The following is a 23,045-nucleotide window of genomic DNA, read 5'->3' on the forward strand; positions in this document are numbered from 1 at the left end:
CTGCCAGTGTAGACAGGGGCCTTTTGAAATCCAGGGGGTCCTTTTGAAAGGCCCACGTCTACACCGGTGGCGTGCGTCTCGAAAGCGGCGTTTTTGAAACACGTGCAGCTGCCATTATGCTAATAAGGCACCGCATATTCATGACAGCACCTCATTAGTATCTGCTGAAGTGGCTCATTAGCATCCCCCTTTTGAAAGGTCAGGGTTAGTGTAGCCAGGGCCAAAGGGTAACAAGAAAACATTCTGCAAATATATTCGAAGCAAGAGGAAGACCAAGGACAGAGTTAGGGCTGTTACTCAATAAAGAGTCAAAAATAATAAAAGGAAATGGGTTTACATTGCAGCCAGGGAGGTTTAGGTTGGATATTAGGAAAAAAAATCCCTAACTCTCAGGATGGTTAAGCATTGGAATAAATTGCCTAGGGAGATTGTAGAATCTCCATCAGTGGAGATATTTAAGACTGGGTTGGATAAATATCATCTAACAGGGATGATATACAGGGTGCTTGGTCCTGCCATGATGGCAGGGGACTGGACTTGATGACCTCTCAAGGTCCCTTCCAGTCCTCAGATTCTATGATTATTATTAATACATTGTGAAATATGTTTCTCTGGACTCTAGACATTGATGATACCTTGACCAGGAAATTTGGCCTTGAGAAAAAATAGTTGACTGCGGCTGCCCTAGCACTTGCTGTTGGTATTGATGACAGACTCTTGCCTAGACGTGAAAGAGATATAACTGAGGCTGCCAGCAAAGGAGACCATTCCTTCTCTCATCAAACCTCTGTCAGCGATAAATCTGGCCAGTCCAGGTTTGGCAGCCTTAGCACCTAAATTCTTTGAGGCTGTGCAAAGCATTTGCCAGCAGGGGGTGCTGTGTTCTCACTAGTCCATCAGTCAGAGTTCAGCCAGACTGGTGGGACAGTGAAAAGAGAAATAACTAGAAGACAACTTTATTTTAGCTGGGGCTTTTTATTTGCTCGGTCCCCAGTCAGAACCTGGGGATGATGAAGATATTATTAGCGATGATGTTTCCCCGGTATCTCACTCTCAGTTTTCACTGCAGAGGTATTTGAAGTTCTGGGGTCTAAGGGCAGCTATTGTCCCATATTAGGGGCAAGCAAGAGGCTTTAACCGAGGATGGGTGGGTTGGTGCCCTGTAGAAATTGCACCAGTGCAAGCAGCATAGTCAGAGCTTTGGAAAACACACGGAAAGCTCAGTTCTCTGAAAGGCAGAGGAGAAAGGAAGCAGGTGCTCCCTGGTGTGCAGCTCTGGTGTGAGCTGGCTGAGCTGCAGCAAAAGCTGGCTGGGAGCTGTTCCAAGAAGGAGCTAGCTGGGAGCTGGGTTGAATCAGGACAGCTCCTGTAAGAAATTTTAAGTTACTTTCACCCCTGCTCAAAGAGTTAACAAGCAACAGCAAAGAGCAGACGGACCACTGCAAACTCTCACCATGGTGCAGTTGTAGGATGGTAGGCAGGTGGGAGGGAGAGCTTTGTCAGAGGGGGAAGTCATGGGGTTAACCCCTTCAGTGCCCTGATGAGCTGGTGCTGGCCTCTGGAGGGCAGGAAGGGGAAGTGGAGGGCTGTACTGGGGAGGAACAAAGAAGCCCAAGTGTCTTGGGACTTTTATACGCACACTCAGAAACGCCGTTCATGACGTGCTGGCTTCTGCACAGCTGTCTGATTCATGTGACTGCCTAGTGTCGGCAGGGATGCCACATGGCACAGCAGCAGAGCTGACAGCCTGTGAGACAGAGAGAAGCCGCCTTAATGCTGTCAGACCTTTCCAGAAGGGAGGTCACTTAATGGGCCATTTGGGTAGAATAACAGGATATTTCCACCCCTCCTCTTCTTGGCTAGCTTGTCCCATTTAAAAAGAAAAATGTCCTCTCCCTGGGTAAATTCATTCCTTTTGCACCCACCCACCCACGTGTCTTCTGGTTTCCTTTGGGCAATCTGCGCTGGAAAAGAGCTCCACTTTTATTCCCTACAGATCCACAACGGCTGGAATGTCCTCTTGGAGTCTGAGGGAGCCTGGTACAAATTAAAGCAGCCCCAAAGCTGCTCTATGTTGCCATGAGGGCAGAGTGGGTTAAACTGGCCCCCAGCTGGTTCTGAGGGGCAGGGAACTGCAAAGGTGGGGTAAAGCCACTTCGGTCCCCTTTGACCTTGGGCTTTGTGTAGGTGCTCACATGTGAATGCTTCTTCCCTGCGTTGTCTGACTGGAATGCAAGCGTGGCAATGGTGCCAGACAGGGCAATCTTGGCTGGGATTGTTAGGACAAGGGTTGGAAGCAGAGTGACTATCTTCTTTCTGTGTGGAAATTGGCTGGTGTGAGCTGTGCTTGCAAGCTGGGCTGTAACAGTACTTTTCTGTCGATTGTGGGCATGGGAAGCCTCTGTTGTGTTTGTGAGGGTCCTTCAATGGTTAGGATACTCGTCCCATGCACTTCTCTCATGTACAATAACACCCCCAATAAGGACACCTCGACATACGCAAACCATTCCAGTTCTGACTAGCCCGCTATGGAACCTTTTAGAAAGGATTACGTCCAGGGCTGCTAACAGAGGGTGGGGAGGGGGAAAGGGCCCCGAGGCCTTTAAATCACATGTGGTGAGCTCCAGGCGACATTGATGGCTGGGGCGGGTGTGTGTGTGTGTGTGTGTGTGTGTGTGTGTGCGTGTGCGTGTGTGTGTGCGCGTGCGCGTGCGCGTGCCATGGTTCGGTGGCACTGAGGACTGGCTGCCTGGCCCCACCCCTTCCATCTGAGGCCCCGCCCCTTCCAGAGGCATGGAGGAGGCTCCCTACCCCAGGAGCTCGACGAGGCTGTCTGCTCTGTTGATCGTGTCGGAGTCACCAAGCTGTGCTCCAAAGGAGCTCTTAGTCTCATGTTCTAGTGCCTCGGGGATTGTTTTGCTACATCTGCAGCAGGAGATCCAGATCCCACTGGAGCAACTCTTGTTGGTGCCAGTAGGCTGGGCTAGTTTAGTTTACAGACTGAGGGGTGATTTAATAGCAGCCTTCAGCTTCCTGAAGGGGAGCTCTAGAGAGGATGGTGAGAAACTGTTCTCAGTGGTGTCAGATGGCAGAACAAGGAGCAATAGTCTGAAATTACAGAGGGAGAGGTGTAAGTTGGATATTAGGAAAAACTACTTCGCCAGGCGGGTGGTGAAGCACTGGAATGCGTTGCCTAGAGAGGTGGTGGATTCTCCATCCCTCGAGGTTTTTAAGTCGCGGCTTGACAGAGTCCTGGCTGGGATGACTTAGTTGGGGTTGATCCTGCTTGAACCCTTCCAGCCCTAGGATTCTATGATCCAAAGCTCATGGCAGGCTCTGACTCCAGTTACGTGTATCTTTTTGCTGCCCCTCCCTCAGCCTCGGCATAGCCAGTGAAACAGTTTCACACTTCTGCCATTTCATTGTTCACAATTAGAGCATTCCTTAAAAACATAAACTATTTGCTTACATCGGTTAATAAACAAGTGGGAGAAAACAAGAACTCAGGAGCCCAGGCCCACGAGCCTGAGGACTGAATCCTCTACTGAGCCGACTCTGAGTCAGATGGGAACAGTCAGCAAATCTTCCTCTCTGTGGGAATCTGTCCCTGCCAAAGATTCTGGCAGCGATAATGAGCCCAGCAGAGCCTCCAACTGGTGGCACCACCCACTGCGCTGTTGATGAATTACAGCCTGCATGCCAGCAGTGGCAGCAGAACTCGGAAATGCGCCGTAAAGGATGGCTGATGGTGGGACGGGGTGGGAGTAGGATAGACAGAGGAGAGCAGCCCGGTCTTAGTGGACCATGTGTGGGACTGTAAGCCGGGATCTCCAGTGCTAGTTCAGAAGTGGATTTGGGAAGGTCATTTAAAATTTGTGTCTGTTTCTTCCTCTGCAGAGCAAGGCTAGTGATATTCAACAAACTCACCGTGGTAAATAGGGTGAGGGTAGTGCACCTCTTTGAAGGAGTACAATAATAAGAAGAAGCATGGTCACCGTTAAATACTCATCAGTGGTGTTCCTTCTAATTTTTTCCATCCGTGGGCAGAATAAATTTTATCAGCATCAAGCCATGTCTACATGTGCACCACCAATAGAAACACATGGTGCAGGCTGTGGGTTCTCTGCTAATCAGCTGGGCGACATCTGAATCTCTTCTGCACAGCTGCCCAAATGTTCAGCTTTCAGGGAACGATGGTCATCAGTTAGTTACCTTACACTAGCATCTGAGATGTCACACTTGTGTTCTCTTCTGAGTACGGGGAAGTACTGCTGGATCATAGACACCACAGTGTGGTAAACATGGATATGTTGGCAACCCCTATGTTATTAGAATGATATAACCAGAGAGGGAAACGTTCATCTACCCACCCTACTGCAAGTTCAGGATACAGGCCTCTAATCTCTTTTTCTTTCCATCCTTTCCTGTCTCCCTCTTTGGAGCCTGGCAAGCAGAAAGCTCTCCTAGCCCTCTGAGTGTGCACCCACCCAAAATTGATCATGCCTTTTTATAGTGTATGTAGATGCCTGACTGTGATTTGATTTGTGCACACAGTCATGCTAGAAAATGAACCCACATGATTTGGCTGCTGCAGTTAGGTGTGAGAGCAGAGTCTGCTTCTGAAAGTCAGGGAGTGGTTGGAATCATTTAAACCCTTGCAACTACTGGCTGGCAAAATGTCACCCCGCCCTTCTCTTCTGCTGTCCATCAGAGAGTCACACAGTACGGGTTGAACCTCTCTAGTCTGATATTCTCTTATCCGGCAACATCTGAAATCCAGCATGAATTTAGTTAGCTGGACAACCACTTATCATGGGTGTGGCCAAGTTTCCTGTGGTCTCTTAAAGTTTGTTTACAGCCACCAGTCCTGGCTCTCAGTGTTCTGTGGTGTTCTTTAGCTGTAATTTACCCCTCAATGGCTACGTCTACACGTGAAGCCTACATCGAAGTAGCCTATTTCGATGTGGCGACATCGAAATAGGCTATTTCGATGAATAACGTCTACATGTCCTCCAGGGCTGGCAACATCGATGTTCAACATCGACGTTGCGCAGCACCACATCGAAATAGGCCCTGCGAGGGAACGTCTACACGCCACAGTAGCACACATCGAAATAAGGGTGCCAGGCACAGCTGCAGACAGGGTCACACGGCGGACTCAACAGCCAGCTGCTCCCTTAAAGGGCCCCTCCCAGACACACTTGCACTAAACACCACAAGATCCACAGAGCCGACAACGAGTTGCAGACCCTGTGCATGCAGCATGAATCCCCCGCTGCAGCAGCAGCAGCCAGAAGCCCTGGGCTAAGGGCTGCTGCACACGGTGACCATAGAGCCCCGCACGGGCTGGAGAGAGAGCGTCTCTCAACCCCCCAGCTGATGGCTGCCATGGAGGACCCCACAATTTCGACGTTGCGGGACGCGGATCGTCTACACGGTCCCTACTTCGACGTTGAACGTCGAAGTAGGGCGCTATTGCGATTCCCTCATGAGGTTAGCGACTTCGACGTCTCGCCGCCTAACGTCGAAGTTAACTTCGAAATAGCGCCTGACGCGTGTAGCCACGACGGGCGCTATTTCGAAGTTAGTGCCGCTACTTCGAAGTAGCGTGCACGTGTAGACACAGGTAATGTCTTCCAAGAGCCCAGTCAGCAGTGGGAGTGTTGGTAATGTGCTAGACAATGTTGACCTCCTGTGGTCTTGCAAATTTGTTCCTCACCAGTCAGGTTCTGAGGATGCTGGAATAGAGAGGTTCAACCTGTATTTAACTCCTTCCGGCTGTTCCCCTTCTCCTTAACCCCAGCCTGGATCACCTAATTTACATTGGCAAATGGATGACATAGGGGAAGGCTGATTGATTTCCCCCTCTCTTGTGCCTCCAATGTCAGTCAAACCGATCAGCCAGAAAACTGCTTGCTTGCACAGGCTGCGCCCTCTGCCAGTATGAGAGACACTGACTATGTGCAGCAAAAATGAAAACAAACAGGGGCTTGACCGATTGGGTTAGACCTTGCCATAGAGTGAACCCCTTTAAATTTAAGAACAACAAGAAGTCCTGTGGCACCTTATAGACTAACAGATGTCATCAGAAGTGGGTCTTTGCCCATGAAAGCTTATGCTCCAAAACATCTGTTAGTCTATAAGGTGCCACAAGACTTCTTGTTGTTCTCGAAGATACAGACTAACACGGCTACCTCTCTTTAAATTTAAGATGGCTGCTTACTAAGAGGAACACATGTCAGTCTCTCTCTGTTTATTTTGAACTCCCATGAAGTTATTTTTGATCTGGCTCTAGCCACACAGTGGAGTCTAAGTCTTGGTCTAAACTAGGCAGTTAAGTCAATTGCAGATACGCATTTCTAGCTATGGCAATTGTGTAGCTAGAGTCGGCTTATCTACAATTAACTTACCTGGCTGTTCACACAGAGGGGGGTCAACGGACCTCCCTTACTCCTTGCGATATTGAGGAGTACACGAGTCGACTGCTGACTCAGATAGTTTGACTTTGTGCGTCTCTACTAGGCGCATGAAATCAAACTCCAGAAGATGACTCTGACTGAGTCGATCTTCCCAGTAGCGTAGACCAGTGTTCCTGGTACTTTTGCAAAGTACCCCTTTATTAGCGCCCCCCAGACTTCTCACATATACCCTAAGGTTACGCGTACCACTGCTTGAGAAACATGGTCATCTGAGGTCTTGAAACAAGTGCCATTCAACCTTTCCACATTTTTGTACCCTTTTCAGGAATCAGATTTGTTTTCTACACCTCCAAGTTACACCTCATTTAAAAACTACTTACTTACAAAAACATGCAAAATTATCACAGAAGACTCCTTTTGAAAACTTGCTGACTTTCCACCATCTTATTATCAAATAAAAGAACTGGAATAGAAATATTGCACTTACATTTCAGCGTAAGGCGTGGGAAGCAGTAGAAATAAGTCTTTGTCTGAATGAACTTTTATACTCTACTGACTTTACTAGTGTTTTTATGTAGCCTGATTGTAAAACTAGGCAAATATCTAGATGAGTTGATGTACCCCTGGAAGACCTCGGTGTACCCCTAAAGGTACACATACCCCTCGTTGAGAAACACTGGTGTAGACATACCCTAAGAAACTAAAGGCCCAGAATAGAATTCTAGTGAGCCCTGCCTATACTCATGTTTACAGCAGAGCTGGATCAGCCGGGGCACCAGGGGCTAGAATCAGGTGAGGTGGGAAGCCCTTGAAAGCTGCTCCCTCTCGTGATGGATGGTCTTGTGTTTATGGCTCTGGCCTAAGATGCCGGAGACCTGCACTCAGTTCCTGGCTGCAACTTCCTGTGGGATCCAAGGCGAGCCAGTGGCGTCTCTCTGAGCCTCGTTTCTCCATCTTTGAAACTGGAGAGCTTAATGATGCTTCCTACTTCTCAGGGGCTGCTCACTGAGGAGTCTTTACGCCCCAGCTCTACAAGGAGTTAGGATTTATGTTGGTGGAGGCCATACAAGTAACTAAACAGAGAGACGTAGCTTCCAGAAAGTCAGGGTATATCTACAACTAAAGTTATTTTGAAATAACTTCTAGCTGGCTGCACGATGCAACCACTATCTCAAAATAATTTTGAAACAGCGGTTGGCTTATTTTGAAATAGATAAACCTCATTCCACAGCACCTGTTTTGACCTATCTCTCATTAACTATTTTGATATAGGGGCTGTGTAGACAGGGAACAGAGGCTATTTTGAAATAAGCCAGACAGGAAACCCTCAATTTAATAGATTTCAAAAATAACAGACACCGTCCACCAGCCTCCCCCCCCCACAATAAGTGCTGGCGACTGTCAGAGCAGCTAGGGCCCCCGGGGCTGGCAGAGCTGCAGCACTGAGCTCACCGAGAGCTGCAGGAGGTGGAAGGAGCCAGGCCAGCTTGTAGCTCCTCTCCTGGTAACTGGGAGAGGGAGATGGAGGTGTGAGGGGAAGAATGGGGCCAGTGGGAAAGGAAAGAGGTGCAGGGGACAGAGGATGGTGTTAGTGATTGTCTGGGAAGGTTAATGCATTGTCATACAGTGTAACCATTAGGATTTAACGGTTTTCAGCATTAACAGACTCCCCTTCCCCGCATTAGTCTGTTAAATCGAGGGTTTACTGCCATACATCCATTGGCTCTATGTAGTGTAGATGCTGTATTCTAAAACAGCAAAGGGTTATCCTGAAATACATTTTATGTGTAGCAGCATTGTTCTGAAATAAGCTCTTCCGGAATAGCTTGTTTCGAAGTAAGGCTGCTGTGTGGACCTACCTCAGGGAAGAGCAAGCTGGATAGAATACAGTTAGGATTCTCCCTAACTGGAATTCAAACCCACCGCTTGTAACGCTTCTTCCTGCTTCCCACTGGCTACGTCTACACGTGCAGCCAACATCGAAATAGTCTATTTCGATGAATAACGTCTACACGTCCTCCAGGGCCAGCAACGTCGATGTTCAACTTCGACGTTGCTCAGCCCAACATCGAAATAGGCGCAGCGAGGAAACGTCTACACGCCAAAGTAGCACACATCGAAATAGGGATGCCAGGCACAGCTGCAGACAGGGTCACAGGGCGGACTCAACAGCAAGCCGCTCCCTTAAAGGGCCCCTCCCAGACACAGTTGCACTAAACAACACAAGATACACAGAGCCGACAACTGGTTGCAGACCCTGTGCCTGCAGCATAGATCCCCAGCTGCCGCAGAAGCAGCCAGAAGCCCTGGGCTAAGGGCTGCTGCCCACGGTGACCATAGAGCCCCGCAGGGGCTGGAGAGAGAGCATCTCTCAACCCCCCAGCTGATGGCTGCCATGGAGGACCCAGCAATTTCGACGTTGCGGGACGCGGATCGTCTACACGGTCCCTACTTCGACGTTGAACGTCGAAGTAGGGCGCTATTCCTATCTCCTCATGAGGTTAGCGACTTCGACGTCTCGCCGCCTAACGTCGAAGTTAACTTCGAAATAGCACCCGACGCGTGTAGCCGCGACGGGTGCTATTTCGAAGTTGATGCCGCTACTTCGAAGTAGCGTGCACATGTAGATGCAGCTACTGAGTGAAAAAAAGAAAGTGATGAAATGAATTGGTTCCTTCTAGAGAAAGACAAAAGAATGGCAGGCGTGACATTAATGGGCAGCCGGTTTAAAACTAACAGAAATTTTTCTTTACGCAGCACATGGTAGGCCTGTGGAACTCCTGGCCAGAGGATGTTGAGATGACCAGGACTTTAGCAGGGTTCAGAAAGAACTGGATAAATTCATGGACGTTAGGTCCATCAATGGCTATTAACCAGGATAGGCAGGAATGGTGTTCCTAACCTCTGTCTGTCAGAGGCTGGAAATGGATGACAGAAGAGGAATCACTTGATTACCTGTTCTGTTCGCTCTCTCTGGGGCATCTGGCATTGGTCACTGCTGAGATACAGAATACTGGGTTAGATGGACCTTTGGTCTGACCCACTATGGCCGTTTGTATGTTCTTATGTTCTCTTGGCTTTGTAATGATAAATCTCTTCTGTTGGGGCATAGGTTTGCAGAACTGAACTGAAAGCTAGGGTAGTTCTGATCCAAGGCCTGCTTAGCTGATCCTTCCATAGTTCAGGATGACACATATGAAAGATTCTTGCCTGGTTCTTCTTTAGATCTCAAGGTATCTTCAATAAGCTTGATGAGCTATTTAATAGACATGCTATTCACTCTCCCCAATACGTATGTGCGTATATCTGTCCATTAGCATGATATGCGAATCTTCCTCTCTGTGATCATCTATGATTTTTTATTGTTTCTTTATATAATTTGTATATAGTAAGCTCTAAGACCACAGCCTGAATTCAGATCTGGACATTGCTGGGATGTATTTCATTAAACAGGGTTGCAAGTCAATCAAACAAGTCACGTAAGAGGTTAAGCTGCGTAACAACCACTGATTCGTCATTCATGGTGGAGGGGGTACAAAATGAGTCTAACTTACATGGGTCAATGGCGGAGGTAGCAGGAAAAAGAAGCAATGCAATCTTAAAGCAAGTGTGGAAGGTTTTACTCAATTTTAAGGTGCTTTGAGATTGATGGACTGCGGTTGCCAGAGAAGTGCAAAACCTGGCCACACTGGTTGTTGTTGTCATTTTCTTCTTTATAAATACCCTCCTCAGTGGGTTGGCAGGAAACTCTTTTATCATAGAAATTAGTTACAGAGGCTCACTCTTCCATTTTCAAAAAGGTGGGCCTACGGAGACCAGCCAGCCAAATATACAAAGCGGTAGAGTCACAGAGCTCCGGCTTTGCTTCGTTCAGTGATTCTGAGCCATGTTCAAGGGCAAAGTGTGGATCACAAACTCCTGGGGAGAGATTATATTAGTCATCTCTTAACCCGTCATTTGATGCAAAATGAGGAATTAGCTCGTTATGTCATGGTAGCTTATCATCCCAAACTGGTGTGAACTCAGCAAAAGGAGAAGGCTGGGCGCCGCAGGCGAGAGTCCCTGGTGTCTGACTGAAGAGTGAAAGAGCTGTGGGGAGGGAAAAGGTCTTTCACTAGACTGAAGCATGAAGAGTCAAAACATCGGCCTCTCCCTGTGCCCTCCCTTCTCCAGCATTTGACAGCCCCACAGCAGGCCTCTCCTGCTCAGATCTAAACTGTTCATATTTCTTCTTGTGAGAGAGGCTACGGGAGGCAGATGTGTCTGTAATGGGAAGCGTTCGCCTGAGGACATGCTGAGCCTCTGTCAAGTCTGGGAAACAAGCAGCGGCTACTCCAGAAGAAGGGCTGGAAGGCACTGTGCCGGCAGTTCTCCTGTGCCGCCTCAGGAAACGCAGCTCGCTTCGAGTTCAGAGCTGCGACCTTGGCCTCCACTGGAGCTCACCAGCGTAACGTGGTCCGTTGGGGAGGTAGGAGAGTGGAGAGGGGGGTTCATGGCTCAGAAGCTAAGGAACGTGTAACAGATTTTTGCATTTAGATGAAACGACTGGGTGTCTCCTCAGCTCAGTAATGGCATGCCGGTAGCTTTCACCTCCAGGTCGCTGATCTGAATCGAGCCCAGTCAATAGTGACCAAAACGCCTCAAGTCACTTCGAGGGTAGCCGAGCGTATGTGGGGGTTTGCAGCTTCTCATTGCTTCGGAGCAGATGATTTGATGGCGACTGGTATCTGTTTTTTGCTGCTTTTCATCAGGCCTTTTATTAACCTATGGCTAGGTCTCTCTCCCTGCTGGGTTCGTATCTTGACTGGGGTGAGTGGGACAGAGAAGCAAGCAGTTGGCATACTAATTTCTGCTACCCCCTACTCTACTGCCTCTCAGGGGTTAAACCCCCATGTTCTTCTTTGAGTACTTGCTTGTGTCCATTCTACGTTAGGTGCGAGTGCTCCCCATACGCACCAGTGCTGGAAGTGTTCCCTGAAGCAGTATCCATACTGGCTCCGGTGCTTCCTTGGAGTGGTGCCCACATGGTGTGCTAAAAGGGGCAACACCTGCTCTCCCCATGCCCAGTTCCTTCTTACTGCCAGTGATGGTGCCTGGAACGTGCACAGCCGGGAGGCTGGTGTACCCTTCCCCCAAACCCAGAGGCCTGACCTCGCTTGGTCTGGCAAACTCCATTGTTCAGGGCCAGTCAGGTCCCGAGGGTGCTGGACCAGGGCGGGCCAACCTCTGTCAACCTGCTGGACCACTAACGGGTGCTGTGGAACCAGTGGCACTGGAATTCTCCTCTTCGTCTCCAGATGAGGCCATATGGGGCACCCACCCCTTTCCTAAGGCGCACCAGGAACTTTGGAAGATGGTCACTTCTAAATTTGGCCTGCGGGTAGAGGAATTGGAGGAGTCGTCAGATTCCTTATTTGATGTCCTCTGCTTTCAGCTGCTTAGAGTAGCCTTACTCCTCCACAAGTGGGTATTGAAAATCACCACTTTCCTGTAGCAAATTCCCTCAGCACCCCCCATCTCCAGAAGGGCTGAGCATAAATAATTTGTCCACAGAAAGAGGCACGAGAACTTGTACTCCCATGTGTCTCCCAATTCTCTGGTGGTCAGAGTGGTTAATCACAAGGAACACCAAGGACAACCTGGAGCTACCCCCCAAGCACAAAGACTCAAGGAGGCTGGTGCTCTTTGGACATAACATTTATTCATCTTCCAACCTACAGTTGAGAGTGGCCCACTGCCAGGTTCTCTTTGGCCGCTACCATGTTTTAAGTAGCTGAACTACTACTGTGTTTTAAGTGCACGCAGTCTTCTAGAATAGGGGCCAGCAACCTTTACAAGGCAAAGCACCAAAATTTGACCCTTTGACCTCTATGTGTGGTCCGAGTGCTGGTGATACCTTTGAAAGTCACTAATAGTTCTACACAACAGCTTCATTAATAACTCAATTAAGATGCAGAGCTTTACTGTGTAGGTGTTGGTTGGTAGCATTAGCTGGTCTTTTGTTAATCCGTAAGTGCCCAGCTGCATGGGGAAGAGAGGCAGACTGAGCTCCCAACTCAAGTGTCAATGAAAATCAGTTCTCATACCATTCTTCACGCCCATGCTGGGGGTTGCTAACCCCAACCTAGAAACCAGCTAGAGAAATAGGGCAAAGCTTCTAACTACAAAAATAATTAAATCAATCCTTACAAATCTTTCTTGGAACTTGGAGCTTGGAGGTGCCGACTTTGCTCAGCAGGCATCCAAGAACCTTTCTACTTCCGTAGACTGTAAAACACATTTCACCTTGAAATAAGTTAAGGCTCGGTTTAGCCAGTCAGCTTACAGCCCATGCCAAACACAGTACTTCAAAGTTCTGCCTTTGGCTTGGATGCTGTCCTATCGAAATGATCTGTGGATTACCACCAGTTGGTTTTATCAGCAGGAAAGATAATGTAGATGTTTTCAATCGTACAGAGGAAGCCAAGATAAGGGGGAGAAAGAGCCAGCGGAGAACTTGATTGAGTGACTAAGATAAATTTATTGTACTACAGGAAATCGAAATGTGAAATAAAGATCTCAAATAACTGAAATATTTAAAAAGATAGAGAAGTTAGGTGCACGTGCTAGTCATGCCAAGCAAGGCAGATCCTGGCCAGAGGATCCTTTATCAATCCATCACCCAGCTGGACTGAATATTATAAAAGATAATAGCATGGAGGAAGACTTGAAATAGCAACTAATCATGAAATGAAATTGAAAGACAAGGTTCCTGAACAAGATAGGGTTATAATGAACAAGAGATTTTTGTGTGTGCTACTTCTTCACTTTTAGTCAAACTTTTTCTCTCAGGCAGATACAGCCAACCCTAAAATGACCTCAGCCTCACCCGGGGTTAAGGAACCCTGCCTGTGAGGCATCTCGTCTTGCAGTTCCCTGCAATGCAGCTACAGTAGAGCAAGAAGGTGCAAGAGCTTGAGCCTAAGCAGTGGACAGTAGAAACAAGAGCGGCTTCAGTGCCCAACAAAGGAGCTGTCTCATTCATCCACTGGCCAGTAGCCGCCCCAGCTATAAGTAGGATCCTGGCTAAGACACTGCTGCCTGGTTACCAATTGCGTTTCTCTGTCATTACGAACTGTGAGGCCAGCAGCCAGAGCCGTTTTCCTCCAGAAGGGCTGTGACCATTGTTCCCTGTAGGCTCAGCACTTGGGTGGCCAATGAAGAGAGATTCAAATACCTCCCGGCTGACTGGCAGAGCCCTCATAGCCGCCAACATATGTTTCCCTTGGTGGTGCACATCTTCACCTGCGCGGTGCACATAACAACATGTATTCTGCACGTGGATGGAAAAAATGAGACGGAACCATTGGCTGTGACTGTTCTCTCTTCCTTCTCCTCCAAGGAAAGAGGTAAAGATCAGCAAGGAAAGCAAACCCACATCCTGGCCTGGGAAAAATAAAGCAGCACTGGTGGTCAGGTTATTTTAATACAGTTTAATGTTCTACATTTGCATGCTGGTTCTGGTGACCAAGGATTCAGACTCAGCCTGCATTCCTCCTTTTCCCTTAGTCCCTCCTTTCAGCCTCTCCTCTCATCCCCACCGCGTTCTCGCTCTATTTAGCTAATTTGTCCCTGGTTGTGTTCCTGCCCCCCAAACAAACAAAACACCCCCTCAAATCACTGCACTAACATGACCTTTGCAGGCCATCACATTATTTCCTCTGTTTACACGTGTGACATCACTCCCCACCAAGTCCCTTGTCTATTGTAAACTCTTCACAGCAGGCTCTATCTCATATTTGTACAGCACCTGCCACAAGGGCTCCTTGCTCTTGGTTCGGGCCCCTAGTCCCTTCCAAAATGCAACATTAGAATGGCCATACTGACTCAAACCACTGATCCCTCGAACCAAGTCTGCTGATGGGGTAGGTAGACAAAGGGAGCAGTTGCCACAGGGTCCAGTGAGCATCAGCAACAACAAACCCTGGGTACTTGAATTTGCCACCAGAGGGCCACCCAGCATGCTCCAAGCATCACCAACAGCTGCTCCAGCCCCGCCCCTTCCTCCCAAGGCCCTGCCCGTTCCAGGAGCATGAAACCCCTACCCACACACACACCTTGCCCCAGGGCCCAGCACATCTGTTGTCTCCCCTGCATCTAGCCCATTACCTGACATCCAAATAAATGAAAATATTAGAGGGAACATTGCACAAAAAATTGCTCCAGGAACTTTCTTCCAACCCCTCAAGCTCCAGGTGTATCAAACAGTTCTGGCAGTTGGAGCTTAAGGACACTTAGAGCATGAAGTTAAATTCCTGGCCAGCTTGGCCAATAGCTTTTGAGATATACCTATCTCATAAAACTGGAAGGGACCTTCAGAGGTCATCAAGTCCAGTCCCCTGCCCTCAGTCACCATCCCTGATGGATTTTTTTTTAAATCTATTTGCCCCAGATTCCTGAATGGCCCCCTCAAGGATTGAGCTTACAGCCCTGGGTTTAATAGGCCAAAGCTATTGGTGGACCTGTTCTCCAGGAACTTACCTGATGCTCTTTTGAACCCATTTATATTTTTGCTCTTCCCAACAGCCCATGGCAACATGTTCCCCAGGTGGGAGATACATTGTGTGAGGTAGTTCCATTGGTACTTCCACTATCTGTTACATGCAAATAACAACAATGACATCTGGAATTGGAATAGCAAGCTTACCGAGGAGGAAAGGAAGGGAGCAGTTATCAACCGTTCACTGTACATTGGTAACAGTGGTTTCTTAGGTGCTCTGAAAATAGAGGCTTTGAAAAAAAAAAACCGGTGCCACTCAATACTCGTAGATAGATTGTAGAGTCAGCTGTCATATCTAACAAACTAGGTGCCTTTGTCACATCCTATCAGCTAAGTGCTAATCAAGTTGGACAAGGCACGATATATTCTGCTCCGGCATAGATCAGCTTGAGTCTCATTCCGTGCTAATTGCAAACTCCCCATTCTGGTATTTACTTTTTATTGCTGCCACAATATTCCACTGCCCGTTATTATTCCCTTAATAATCCACCTAACCTCCTGGAAGTTCATTTCAGGGAAATCCAGGCTCTTTCTTGTATCTGCTCCTGGCAAAATAATTAGGAAATTATTTGTCTGGTTTCTTGTAAAGACGCACACACTCCACTCTCACTTGAGATACGTGTTCCCTCGCTAGCCTTAATTGTACCCAGTGCTTAGCACTTCCTGTAAGTTACTGCAGGACCTTGGTAACCACAGACATTGGTCAGAGTGCCCCGGGCACTCAGCACCTCGCAGGTTTTGGCCCAGCCTGTCCACGTCCATGTCCTTTTGCAGGCAATAAGCATTGCGGTTATGTTTCTAAGAGAGAAATAGCTGCTTACCATGCACAGCTCTCGACACAATGGTTTTTGGTTACTAGCAGCTCTCACACGGTGTGATGGTGTGTGCCAGCAAAATAGCTGCTGGATGATTTATAAGCGCTTGATCAGAGCGATGGTTTAAAAATACCATTGGTTCCACTGGTGCTAGCAGGGGGGTTGGGGTAGATTAGGTTCTGACCTGTGTTTCCTCTAAGCTGAGTGCTTGGGTGGCAGCCCTGGGTCAGAGGTTCAGCTGCTGCCCAGCTGTTTAGCGGAGCGCCTACTGCTGCCCAGAGCCAGCAGGAAGTGTTTCTATTGGCGGTGCACATCTGCACATGCCTTGGTGCACAAGTGTGAATGCCAACAGCGAATCGCTCGCAGACCAGGTGAGAAGTAAAGTTATTTTCTAAAATTATTTTTGCTTTTGGTAATCTAGGAAGTATTTACTAGTACAAGCAAGGCGATGCTAAGACCACATGGTGCCTGTTCTGATGTTGGCTCTGGCCAGTAAATGTTTCTTTGGAGGGAATGTGACTCAGTACTTTCAGCAAGAGCTTGGAATCGGGACTCCAGGGCTCCCGCAAAGCTCTGAGTCAGGGTGTGATCGTGGGCAATCTCTTGGTGCCTCAGTTTTCTTGTCTAAAATATTTCCATTGCTTGTACTGAGTACTTTGAAACTCAGTCAACATTTGTCCAGAACTTAGAGGACCACCTAACCTTTCTATGTCTTTATACCAATGGTGGGCAACCTGCACCCCACTAGGGCTCCACCTGCAGCCTGCGGATCCCCTGGGGGCTCCACCTGCAGCCTGCAGATCCCCTGGGGGCTCCACCTGCAGCCTGCAGATCCCCTGGGTGCTCCACCTGCAGCCTGCGGATCCCCTGGGGGTTCCACCTGCAGCCTGCGGATCTCCTGGGGGCTCCACCTGCAGCCTGCAGATCCCCTGGGTGCTCCACCTGCAGTCTGCGGATCCCCTGGGTGCTGGCCACCCCAACACGTCTCTGGAGCACCAGAGTCCCACACTTCCCTGCCCCTCCGACCTCCCACCCAACACTTTCAGAGTGGGTGAATTGCCTGACTCTCACTCTGTACCTGTTTGTTCTAACTCTGGGAGGGACGGGAGGGGCAAGGAGGGAGCACGCTCTGGAAGCGCTGGGTGGGAGTGGGAGGGAAAGGCAGAGCTCTTGTGCCCCAGTGTGTGAGGTGCATGGGGGAAGAGGCCAGATAGGGGGCTGCAGGTGGAGCCCCAGTGGGCCGCAGTCTGCTGCGACCCATTGAGCTGAAGGAAGGCCGCTCATGCGGCCCACCCACCTTTTGCAAGTGCCCATCTCTGCTTTATATGGTGCTCATCCCCGTCATCTCTGAGCACATAACAAAATAAAAAGCTTTATAGAAATACAGCCCCCACCTCTGCCTCGCCTGGTGTACAAAGCCTAACAGGTCATCGTGCGAGATGCTGACACGTGTATATTTTGAGAGAAGACAACTTTTAAAATGTCCCAGGTAAAAGAAATGGATGCTCGGTGGAACAGAACTACTCTTCATTGTCTTCCTCACTGAAAATGACCCGGCATGCTGGAACTGGCTTTGAGAACCAAGTATCAGTAGCAATTCATGGAGGGACCTGGAGCTTTTGGAGTTGTGCTGTCAAGCTGCTGGATAGCTTTTGGATTTCAGAAATGAGGCAAACAGAGCCAGCCTCCTGATCCAACACATTAATTGCTTGTTAACCTTTGCATAACCTTTAGAAAATCTTTGGCTGTGTGAATTCAGAGCCCAGAGTACACTTAGTTACTCCCAGGATACAAATGAATGTGCACTGGGGGTTAAGATTCTCTGGCTTCTGTAATAGGCCGGCTGGAGGACGGGGCTGCCGAGTGAAGGATGCATACAGAATGTGGCTTGTACATGAATAGCCTTGAAAAATACCTATTGACAAGCTATATGGACTGGAGAGTTTGGTTACGTGTAAAGAGGTAGAAGCTCCACCGACATGGAGGAGCAAAAGGGCAACTGCACAGGGACCTGGTGTTTCAAAGGGTCCTGGAGCTCCTGGCCATTGCAACTCTGGCAGTGTTGGGAGCTCTGGGCTCCTTTGAGATGCCACGAGTGTCACTCCACTGCTCCGCGCAGCTTCTGAGGACTGTGGCGGGTGGGGGCAGCTCTGCGCTCCAAGCTGACCGTACTTGGCCCCGCTCTTCTGCCTGAGGCCCCCCTCCTCCTGGAGCTGCCCCTGCTCCTTGTCCCCAGGGCTATGGTGGCTGCTGGCCCTGCTGAGTGGTAGGATCCATTAAACAAGGCTGATGCAGATCTCTGTCTCTAAATGCTTGTAGTCCATCTGTCCTTACCGAGCCGGCAGACTTTCATCCTGTTTGCTAGTGTCCAAATTCTTTCCAGCTAAACCTTCATTAGTTTGCACTTAGGCAGAACCCAGGTCATCAGCCAGTGTAAATAGGTGTAGTTTCTGCTGTAGAAAGCCTCCGCTTAGTCTAGTACAATGCAGATGTAAACCCTGCAACTTTCTCAAAGCTTTGTTTTGTAGCAGCTGGTAGGTGTATGTTAAGTATTATCAGTCAAAATAACAAAAGTCCTGCGGCACGTTATAGACTAACAGATATTTTGGAGCATAAGTTTTCGTGGGCAAAGACCTGCTTCATCAGATGCATTTGTTTTTGCCCATGAAAGTTTATGCTCAAAAATATCTGTTAGTCTATAAGGTGCCACAGGACTTCTTGTTGTTTTTGAAGATACAGACTAACTTGGCTACCTCTCTGATGTTATACGTTAGTAAGAAGTTGTTTGTAGATAATGTAAGTCTATAAGAAATCCTGGATGTTCTTTTGTAAAAGAACTTGCTTTCGCTGAAGTGAGATTTCCTTTTGTGCAAATGTGGGTGTGTGTGCAATCGAATCAGTCCCTGAAGCCAGCCTGTCTGGACCACCAGCTGCACCTTGAGAGCCAGAAAATAATAGGAGCTGAGCCCTGCAAAATAACTCACCCAACAAAGAGAATGAGGTCCCATCAAGAGAAGATCAAAGTCTCGTTTGCTGTTAGCTGATGGCTCACTGTCATGCAGTGTCTTGGGGCAGTGGGCAGGACAAGAGCTATTGGTTTGAAACGTATAAAAGGATGGGTACAAAGTCAGAAGGAGCCCTTGCCTTCACCACTGTGCAGGAACGTCTGGGGAGCCAGGAGGGCTGGGGCTTTGGCCGTGGGCCACTCCCTGTGCCCGGGATGGGTGTTACTGACTGTTCCTGAGTACTGCAGCTGACAAGGGGGTCATACAATCAGCTCGCCGCCCGGATTCATGACTGCAGCCAGACACATTGGACCTGCTATTCCTTGACTTTCTTGGTGATCCCTATGAAGCTGTTCACCTGCCTGAGTTCACCTGTGTAAGCGCATGAGTGTAGGAGGGTATGAGTGTGTGTGGGTGAGTGCTTGAAAGCTAGTTCCCCTTTTTCCTTTAATCCAACAGTGGCACATAAAAAATAACTATGAGTGTAACCCTGGGTTAGTCTCTAGTCAAAATACGGTAACAGTTTCATTGTCTTCAATGGAACTTTATGGGGTGTGACAAAACTCCCCCTGTGCCTTGATGGCTGCTGCACTTTCAGGCGTCTTGCTCACCTCAGAGACGCATGGTAGTCCTCAGGTTGGACACTTTCTCTAGGGCACCAGCTCACCATTTGTTGATCCACCATCATCATTGGCCAGCATGGGGAAGGGAGAGGAGACTGAACGCCATGGTCTCTGATGCCTCTTGTCCAAAATTAGTGCTTCTCCTGTGCTGGATAGGGAGTTGGTGAGGGAAGGAATCCAGGCCTGCCCTCTGCCACATGAAATATGTGTCACATGCATCTGACAAAGCAGCCTCTGCCCACGAAAGCCTATGCTCCAAAACATTTGTTAGTTTCTAAGGTGCCACAGGACTTCTCATTATTTTTGAATGAAATTGATACCGTTTTCATTTGTAAGTTTTCAGTTGTTTGCTGATGAAGCTACAGCAAACACTTCTCATGCACGTTTTTATTCCGTTGAACTCCCAGTAATCTTGGGGTTTTTTTTTTCAGATTGGAACATTTTCAGCCAGCCTTATTAATGAGGCTGAATGCTATTACCCAAGGTAAAATTTGTCCTGGATACTAGCATTAACATTTCAGTGAGAAGTGCCATGCGATATTCAAAGCCCACAAATGGCTGCACGTGCAGCTTTATTTCTCATTTGACCATTGACACATCCCACGGCCCAGGGAACTGCAGGACATTACGGGAGATACTGACTCAACGAAAAAAATCTTCTCTGTTTTCTACTAAGGCAAAGTTGTCTAGTGCATTCATCCCTTCACCACTGTCTTCACTTATTTTCTTCCCTGCTGTCCTGTCTCTGTGAAGTGCCAGGGTCACCCTTTTTTCACCATTATTATAATTATTATTCCTTAGAACTGTGCAAAATCTAGCAGAAGACAAAGTCTTTGCCCAAATGAGTTTACAGGTTAAATCAGTCCTTGGGAAGTGGATGCTACTAATCTACTCCTTGTTTTGCTGCTAGCTCCCATCATGTTGGAAGCAATCACAGCTCTGCACTGCCACCAGATTGTCTTGTCCATTCCAATGATCTTTAACTCCTCTTTTCACTGAACGATCACAGAGACTTTCTCATCATCCCGTTGCATTGATGGTCTTTTCCCATTTTATTGCTTTGCCGTCTCTGGATTGTGTTCAGTCACATTTCATCCTGCCTTTTCTTAAGCCATTTGTAGACCCTGCTTTTTCTGATGCCATCAATTTAGCTGTAGCTTCACTTCCCAGCTACCATCTATCACATGATAACCGGGAGTTATTTGAGAATTGGGTCGAGCCTTTAGACTCCTTGGTGAATGCAAATGGTAATCTTCACGTGCACTGTATGAAGTGACTATCCAAACATATGACTGCTTGGCCTTTCTAGGAGCTGAAGATCATATTTTAGGTATTGGAAAGACAGTTTCCCCTGGATTTGCAATAAGGTCTTAAGTCTGACTTAGCACCTTGATGTGCACACAATTGTATTACATGGAAAAAAAAATACAGGGTACATCTACGCTACAGGGACGTGGTCGAGCTTGTGGAGTTGGATTTAGTGCACCTAGTGGGGATGTGCTAAATCGAATTTACAGGGCACCCTCATCAACCATCATACTCCTGCTCCCCTTAGTGGAGATGGTGTGGAAGCCTGACTTAAGGTATATTGACTTTAGCTGTGTAATTAACATAGCTGAAATTGCATACCTTAATTTGACCTTCCCCTGTAGTGTAGCTATGCCCGTAGATGGCATAGGTAAGATTGTTACCGGACTGTCTGTTGTTTGTTAATAATGTTCATGTGTAGATATATGTTAGAACAGTGTGAACTAGGAGAGTATTCGATTCTTTACCTACATTAGCTTAGTATTATTATTATTATTATTATCTTTTTTTGGTAGTAATAGTAGTTAAGGTACATATAACATTTTTGGTATTGTAAGAGTATGAGAGGGAGGCCAGGCATGACAGGGCCCTGCTGCCAAGAGCCAGCTCCTGCCTGTTGGCTCAGTCAGCCCCACCCCGGTTCACCTGCAGCCAGTGTCAGACCTGGAGGGGTATAAAGGGGGGGAAGCCAGCCCAGTCTGAGGCTGACCAGCCAAGAGGCAGGAGCTGGCTCTGAGACAGCAGGGCCCAAGCCAGAGGGCACAGCCTCAGGACCTCCCCCAGGCACAGAGGGGGCTGGGGAGCCCCTCCCAGAGAACCCCACTCCTGCCAAAAGGGGAACTAGGCTCTCAGGGCCATGCCCCAAACTTATCCCCTAGAATAGTAACAGAGAGGAAGCCATGCTAGTCTATACACTATCAAAACAAAAAGCAGTCAAGCAGCACTTTAAAGACTAGCAAAATAGTTTATTAGGTGAGTTTTCATGGGACAGACCCACTTCTTCAGACCATAGCCAGACCAGAACAGACTCAATATTTAAGGCACAGAGAACCAAAAATAGTAAGCAAGGAGGACAAATCAGAAACAGATAATCAAGGTGAGCAAACCCCCCACCCCTTCACTCTCTGATTTGCTCACCTTGATTATCTTTTTCTGATTTGTCCTCCTTGCTTACTGTTTTTGGTTCTCTGTGCCTTAAATATTGAGTCTGTTCTGGTCTGGCTATGGTCTGATGAAGTGGGTCTGTCCCACGAAAGCTCACCTAATAAACTATTTTGCTAGTCTTTAAAGTGCTGCTTGACTGCTTTTTGTTTTTATCCCCTAGCCTCTTGGGTGGGGGCTGAAGACCCAGGCCCTGGCCAGGAGGCCTAGCCACTAGGCCACCCTGTCGCAGGTGGGAACCGCTCGCAGGTATCTATTTTTGGTTAAATTTATCAAAACAAAATGGCAGTCTTTAAAGTGCTACTGGACTGCCTTTTTGTTTTGATAGAATATAGACTAACCCGGCTATCTCTGTTACTGGTTAGATTTATGATAGTTATTATAACAACCTTATTTTTAAGTTAGCAATTCTTCTTTTGCCAGGGGTTGTAGATTAGAAATGGGCCAACTAGGGTGTGGAAAGGTGAGACTGGCATCATCTCTAAGTGCGTGTATCTCTACATGTGTCAGATTTTCAAAAGCTAGAGCCAGTTGCTGATTTGCTTCTCTGCTCATTCACAAAAGCCGTGCCCTATGGAACAAGTGAGAGAGGAAAAAAATGCCGGTGCATGATTTTTGTCAGCAAAAGTTCACATCTGTAGACACAAACGGCATTTCTACACAAGCAAATGGCAACATAGCTGAGTGACGTGTGAGCTCATTCTAGTTGGAAATCTAGCCCAAACAGTTCTGCAGCATTGTGGCAAAGAATGTCTCGATAAGGAAAGCCACCCTGTCCTTTTCAGCAGCCCCCTTACCTGACATATGAAGCAAGCTGGGGTTTAAACCTACCTCCCATGAACTTGATGCAAACCTGGGTCCATGTTGCCCCGGTTGCTGCGTGAAGAAGTTCCCTTGCTTTAACCAACTCCTGTTTCAAAGCAGAGTAGGTCAAAGTGCACAACAGAACTTCTAGTGCATGGTGGCAGTGTCCCAGTGGAATCTTGCTGCCAGCAGGCCCCAGATTTTCATGAATCAATTGTTCGTACAGAGGGCACTTGTGCTATAGATCAGTCGGAAAGAAAAGAATCGAATGATATAAAGCCAGGGATGTTAATGGTTAGCCAGTTAACCACTAAGCCTCATCCTAAACAGATGCGGTGTACTGGTTACGGTTAACGGGCTGAGCAGCTCCA

At 48.0% G+C, this 23,045-nt stretch overlaps 1 long non-coding RNA gene across 1 annotated transcript in view; it reads right to left on the minus strand.

The window, feature by feature from the left end:
* The window catches only part of LOC142023250 (uncharacterized), a 38,160-nt gene extending 15,433 nt beyond the window's left edge, over positions 1-22,727 (minus strand). Inside the window, exons 1-2 of the long non-coding RNA XR_012648179.1 lie at positions 22,702-22,727; positions 19,390-19,549 (exon numbers count right to left, since the gene is read on the minus strand). This is a non-coding gene — a long non-coding RNA (uncharacterized LOC142023250). The remainder of the gene's footprint in view (positions 1-19,389; positions 19,550-22,701) is intronic.
* Positions 22,728-23,045: the final 318 nt, after the last annotated feature.

This window comes from Carettochelys insculpta, chromosome 19 (assembly GCF_033958435.1).
Source record: "Carettochelys insculpta isolate YL-2023 chromosome 19, ASM3395843v1, whole genome shotgun sequence".
NCBI lineage: Eukaryota > Metazoa > Chordata > Testudines > Carettochelyidae > Carettochelys > Carettochelys insculpta.